This window comes from Oncorhynchus mykiss, chromosome 11 (assembly GCF_013265735.2).
Source record: "Oncorhynchus mykiss isolate Arlee chromosome 11, USDA_OmykA_1.1, whole genome shotgun sequence".
In the NCBI taxonomy this organism is placed as follows: domain Eukaryota; kingdom Metazoa; phylum Chordata; class Actinopteri; order Salmoniformes; family Salmonidae; genus Oncorhynchus; species Oncorhynchus mykiss.
Window position 1 is genome coordinate 27,764,172 of NC_048575.1, and position 7,283 is coordinate 27,771,454.

Consider the following 7,283-nt stretch of genomic DNA (forward strand, 5'->3'; position numbering starts at 1 on the left):
TCATTCTGAAAAGTCATTCTCTCATGGCTAACTACCAGGAAGTTTGAAAAGGCGGGCTGAGTGGGCGGGGAGCTTATATTCATGAGCTCGCCTTGACTGACAGCTCTTTGAAACGCTTATGTCAAGCAACTTGGATGCAGTTAGCAGTGTTGCAGTGAAATCATCTCAAGCAAATTTTGTGAGACACAAAGCAACTCAAACAACATTGAAATTGCATCAATTAGGCCTCCCGAGTGGCGCAGTGGTCTAAGGCACGACATAATAGTGCTAGCTGTGCCACTAGAGATTCTGGGTTCGAGTCCAGGCTCTGTCGCAGCTGGCCACGACCGGGAGACCCATGGGGCGGCGCACAATTGGTCCAGCGACGTCGGGTTAGGGGAGGGTTTGGCCGGCAGGGATGTCCTTGTCCCATCGCGCTCTAGCAGACCGGGCGCAGTGCACGCTGACACAGTTGCCAGGTGTACGGTGTTTCCTCCGACACATTGGTGCGGCTGGCTTCCAGGTTAAGTGGGCATTGTGTCAAGAAGCAGTGCGGCTTGGCTGGGTTGTGTTTCGGAGGACGCACGGCTCTCGACCTTCGCCTCTCCCGCGTCCGTACGGGAGTTGCACCGATGAGACAAGACTGTAACTTCCAGTTGGATACCATGAAATTGGGGAGAAAAAGGGGTTAAAAAATATATTTTTTAATTGCATTGTTTACATAATAAAAAATATATCTCCCCATTTTGGCATGTCTCTTGTGATGTGGTTCACAGCAGCACTGTGTTCACTTGACAAGCCCTAGCTAGCCAGTAACTAGCTAACACCAGACACAGATGAAAGGGGAAATGTGTAAGTATCTTTGCCATAGATGAACAAGGTAAACTTTTAATAAGATTTTCTGACACCCTACAGTCAAATTTTGGCACCAGTAGAGTAGCTATTTAGCCTCTCTGCAAACACGCCTTCTCTGTTGGTGCTACTTATTTAAATTAGGTAAGAGAATATGTTACCATTGGTGTATTAAAATGTGTTAAATTGATGTCCCCTTAATAATGGATCCAAGTGTTTGACATCGGGGAGGGGACCAGAGTAACTTTATGATCAAACTTTATCAGTGTAGAAGAAACAGTTATTTTTCATACTTTGATCTGGTTTCCTTCAAATATCATCACATTTCATGAAAAACATCACTTTGACTGTTCAGGACCTTGAAATCAGTGTCACAAAATGGACTAAGACTTTTTAATGACATAATAAAAACGGTTGTGGTCAAGTTTATTGAAATATGTTTGGAGGATAATGAACAGTATGACAGTCACTCATTCAATGTGCTAAAGGGATCTGTTATTTCTGGATTCAACTTTTACCATCAACTGTCGAAAAGCAATATCTTCGCCCCAAATGGTACTCTATTCCCTATATAGTGCACTACTTTTGACCGGAGCCCTATGAAAAGTAGTGCACTACATAGGGCATAGGATGCCATTTGGGACACCTGCAATGACGCACTCATGCGTCATTGGACAACTTAGTCCATACCGTTGGTTGTCCAGTCAGTCTGGAGCAGAGAGGAACCAGCGGTGTGGTTATTTTGTCAAATGGATTGACCTCTTCCTGGTTACTGGTTAAGCTAACATGTCAAATATGTAGCTAGAGAGTAGGCACATTCCACTTTAAACACAGGTCCTTCGTTTTCTCGGTGGAGACGGGGAGAGAGACAGGGCCTTAATGTTGTTTTTACAGAATCTGCTCACAATGCCTGATTGCCAGTCATGTTGATTAGAGATGTGGCATTTCCAAGCCCTGATAAGCTTGGTGAACTGTGTACACAAGATCAGGCCACTTAGACCGTTATTTCATCAAAACTTCTTGCCACCTAAGCACTCTCTGTGAATGACCCCCTACTCACTGAATAGTTTGCCGTTAGGGAAAGGGAATGTGTGTTTTTTTTCCAGCTACTGTACGTTTCTGCCTCATTTGCGGTTCTTCAAACCATAGAGGTACTACTGTAGGACTCATGCTAAAAAGTGGGTGTGTTTTGAGAGAGTGAGTGAGAGTGTGGGTGTGTTTTGAGACAGTGAGAGTGGGTATGTGCATGAAGGTCCCAGGAGATTGGTTCAGGAGCAGGAGTGTGCGGTGGCCCCACAGCTGTTTTTCCACTCTGTGCAGCGGGAGGTTAGGGGGTGAAAAGGGATCCAGTTTTAACGGTTCCTCCTCTGAGACGGGAAGGAGAGGAGCACCAACTGCCTCCTCTCTCACTCACACACACACACACACACACACTTTATACACTGATTGACTACATACACAAATACATTTTATACACTCATGCCAGGATAGCTTTGAACTTAACTTCTCTCCTCCTCTCACTGATCCCCCCCCCCCTCCCCCCTCTCTACCCCGTCTGAGTAGCTGTAGGTTTAGAGAGCTTGTGTTTGAGGTTTGTTCAGGAGGGTGCAGCTTAACAGAACGTTGAGATGGAAATTCATTTAGCAAAACATACTATAATCAGATTTTCTGTCCTTAATTCTGTACTTAATTATGACCGGCGTACTATTAGGAATGTATTCTTACACAAGAACAATGATTTAACATGACAAACTCTTCTCTTAGATGTATCGCTATGTAGGTACCGTAGGTATTCACGTTGTTATACAATCGTAGTTTCTGACCATTTGCGGACATGAGCCAATACTTCCTCAACAGAGAGGTGGGAAGGTTCCGGGTCACAATAATACTGTGTTATACCTTCTCTTAATGTGTACCTATGGTATGTAACTGACTGGTTCTTCCCGTATGTAGCCCACCCGCATGTCTGTCCTCTGCAGAAGTCGTACCACTCCACAGAGAAAGGGGGGGTGTTTCCTAAATGATAGCCCATTCCCTACATAGTGCAGTACTTCCCCATATGGGCCCTGGTCAAAAGTAGTGCACTAAATGGGGAATAGGGTGCCATTTGAGAGACACCCCTCACTCTCTGTGCAGGGGTACTCCTTCTGAAGAGGGTGCAGTGTGTCTAGCTGCTCTTGGGATTCTCAAGGGGTGTGTTTGGCTAACCTGCCAGCGCTGGCCCCCATCCCCAGTGTCTGCGGGCAGCACACCGTCGGCTCTGATTTATGAGCCAACGTGGTGATAGGTCGCCGCTGGATTGGAACACTCAGAGGAACTCGGGAGGTTCTAGCGGCGAACACGCCGTGGACGTGGGTTCAAATAGTATTTGAAATCTTGCAAATATTATTAGTGCTCGTTTTAGCCTGCCTACAGTGATAGCTGGAAGGGGGTCTCTGTTGTACAACTGTTTTATTTCCACAGTACAAGCAAGCTCAATCAAGCCCAGCTAGAATAGTTGAAATTATTTAATATAGTTGAAGCCAGGTCTGGTCAGTTTGTTACTTGGGGATTTTCTTGGCTCCAAGCTGCTCGCCCTTCAGAGCCTTAAAGGAATTTAAAAGGGTGTGGATTGAGGTTTTGAAAAAAGGAGGGATTGGGGGCAAAAATCAGATGGAAAACAGGATTAAAAAATGGTCTTGGCTTGCAGTTGGATTTGGAATTCCACTTTTAAAAGCTTTTATTTTGCACGCTTTTAACAATTTCTTTAGTTTTTTTTTTTTTACACTAAGATTAAATGTATCCTTTTAAAACCTGGTGTGAAACAGTTGACCACTGAGAGTGCAGTTTTTATTGTAATTTCAGAAATAACCTATTTTTGTAATTTGTTTGAAAACACATTCCAGTGCTATAGTGTGTCTCTCAAATGCCACCTTATGTCTCAAATAGTGCCCCGGCACTACGTTTGACCAGGGGCTCGTGGGGCCCATAGGGCTCTGGTCAGACGTAGTGCGCCATATAGGGAATAGGCTGCCATTTTAGTCCTTATTTGGCCTCTTTAGAACCACTTTGATCAAACCATCTGATCCATGTACTCCCCAGGCTCCACACACATGCTGTGTCCCAAAATGGCACCCTATTCCCTCTATAGTGTTCTACTTTTGACCGGCTCTGGTCAGAAGCAGTGCCCTCTACAAAGTAGGGCTTTGACAATACCAATATCACTTTTTCTCCACTCCAAAAATGAAAACACGAAGCAGACCAAACTATTTGGTCCTTTTAAAAACCTGCTTTATGTAGAATAGTGTGCTACAGCTTGGAAAATAAATACATGCGACTCTAGATGACAACGATGTTTAAAGTTGTTAAATATGGTTTGTTTACTTTCCTTGCCACGGTACTAACGAGTGTCATGATACTGGTATCGTCAGAACCCTAATGTAGAGAATACGGTGCCATTTGGGTTGTACTCTCAGTTTACAGAGACCTGTGAGTAGTGGATAATTTTTTTTTTTTTATCTCCAATCACTTCCCCTCCCAGTTCCATGAATTATTCTGACAGCATGTGTTGCGGGACATACGGACAACTGTCCCAAGTCTCCCAGGCAGTGTATCAGTGTATAGCTCCACCAATCCTCATTTTAATCCACAACACCCGCGCCCCCGTCATCCAACCAAGCAGAATTGTCCCTCTCCCAACTACTCTCTCTCTCTTCCTCTACCCTCCTGTCTGTCTGTCTGTCTCTCTTTCATTTGTATTGTATATGCCATTTAGCCTGTCTCTCTCTCATGGGAGGGGTGTAGGTAGAGCAGACTCTGGTCCCATGAGGTTATCAGTGTGTGTATCTCCTCTCAAGTTCTCCTAGTTGCGGTGGCACGTCAGTCTAGCTTTCATTTTCAGTCACTGAAAGCTACCAGGTCTGGAACCAAAAAAAACTAGCTATCGCAGTTAAACTATGGGAAACCGTTTTCACTTCTAAGAAAGCAGAGTAAAGGTAGCCATTGGCGACTTGGCCAACTATGTAAGCAATGTGAACAGTGGAAGGGAATGCCTCTGTCTCACTGTACCAAAAGGGCAATTGCTTCAGGTCAGGGTTCAGGGCGCTCTGCTGCCTTGCCCTAGTTGGTAATTGAATTTTTTCCAACTTTTTCTATGTAGATATTGATGATGGTGATTGGTTGTAGATGTTTTGTTTAATAGGACTTACGGACTGTAATGTGAACTTTTGGGATCTCTGCTTAATTGCTGATTTTTTTATTAATAAATTGGATGGTGGCACCGTAGTTGTTTGCACCTTTATATCCGTCATAGCAGACCTAGGGTGGATGACCGAGAAGGCCACCCATTCAGTAGCTAGGGTGGATGACCGAGAAGGCCACCCATTCAGTAGCTAGGGTGGATGACTGAGAAGGCCACCCATTCAGTAGCTAGGGTGGATGACTGAGAAGGCCACCCATTCAGTAGCTAGGGTGGATGACTGAGAAGGCCACCCATTCAGTAGCTAGGGTGGATGATTGAGAAGGCCACCCATTCAGTAGCTAGGGTGGATGACCGAGAAGGCCACCCATTCAGTAGCTAGGGTGGATGACTGAGAAGGCCACCCATTCAGTAGCTAGGGTGGATGACTGAGAAGGCCACCCATTCAGTAGCTAGGAGGGATGACTGAGAAGGCCACACTTCAGTAGCTAGGGTGGGTGACCGAGAAGGCCACCCATTCAGTAGCTAGGGTGGATGACAGAGAAGGCCACCCATTCAGTAGCTAGGGTGGGTGACCGAGGAGGCCACCCATTCAGTAGCTAGGGTGGATGACCGAGAAGGCCACCCATTCAGTAGCTAGGGTGGGTGACTGAGAAGGCCACCCATTCAGTAGCTAGGGTGGGTGACCGAGAAGGCCACCCATTCAGTAGCTAGGGTGGGTGACCGAGAAGGCCACCCGTTCAGTAGCCTTCTATTGATTCAACATCTGTATGGCTTTAATTAATAAAATGAATTGGAGGATGGGCCCACGCCACATACAGACACCGTTGTACCAGATACCTACCCCTACCGGAATGAAGGACAAGGGGTGAGTCCGTCTCCATGGTAACACCCTCTCCGGAACACTTTCACAGCCTCCCAAATGGCACCCTATTCACTATATAGTGCACTAATTTTGACCAGGGCCCCGGCTCCTGATCAAAAGAAGTGCAGTATATAGGGGAGAGGGTGCCGTTTGGGACGAATCCTGGTGGCTGGCCGAGGATGGCTTCTCATAGGGGTCAGCTGCTCATTGGAAAAGGATGTGATGGCAAAATGTTTACAACATTGTTACTGTACATCCTGGCTGTGGTTAAATCTAGCATTGTTTGCGATGAAGATTGGGACTGGTAGGCTACCTGTACTGCCTATTTGAGTGCCCTGTGAAGAGCAGCTGTTTGGTCCCCCCCCGGTTGGTTGGTCTCAATGCAAAGCTCTGTGTGCCCAGTGCGGGCCTTTCTGTGGTTGCCCTGGACACTGGTAGGATCCAGGATACATCCAGGTGGGTGGAACAGTCTGTCCATGGGCTGAGGGAGGGTAGCTGGCGAATGGCTCTATGCCAACTAGATGATCAGAATCCGCCAGAGCCAGATCTCCTCCCTCTCTTTTTCATAATCAGCCAGAACTGAGAGAGAGCCTAGCTCCTGGCTCCCCTACACACACACACCTCATCTCCACCTCCCATTGCCCTAATAAACCACCATACTTTAAGACTGTCTGACCAACCACTATCAGGGGACACAATTACTACCACACCAAATATAGCCTTCTTGAGATCCATTCATCCTTTTAATCTGACTTCTGTTGTACCATACCACTTCAATTAGCCAAACACAACCGTTTCCCTCTCTTGTTTGGACCAGCAGAATGAGGGCAGTGAGTAAGTTTGAATAACAAGGGGCTGTTAGCTAGCTACAATACCATATGGTAGTCTGATTCGTTTAGTTCACTTTCCCTATGACCGCTGATTCTGATCAGGATTCATTGTTACTGGAAGTCTGACTGACTAGACTAAAAAGAGGAAGCTATATAAGGAATTCAGCGGCCACATACATCTGAAATGAATCGTCCGAGGAGGAGGAGGGGGTCTAATGTATTTTGTGGAATTGGACTGGTGGGGGAAGGGAGGTGGCCTATGCTCTGTATTGAGCATGAACAATACCACTGAAGGGAAACATTTAGCAGGGAGGGAATAGGAATGAAATGTGGTGTGAAGAAAGGGAGTAAAAGGAGGGACTTACTAGTATGATTGTAGTGACAGAGCCTATGTGGGTCCATGGTTTCCCAGAATGAATTCCATTACCCACTGTTACTGTATGAACAAACCACAGCCAATGTAACCTAAGACGGCACATAGGAAGGGTTTTCTGCTGCTGGGGTCTGTCTGTTGGGTGTTCAGAGACGTCGACCAATGTCACCCGCCTTCTGGCTGTGCGCGTTGAGAGATGTGTGTGTG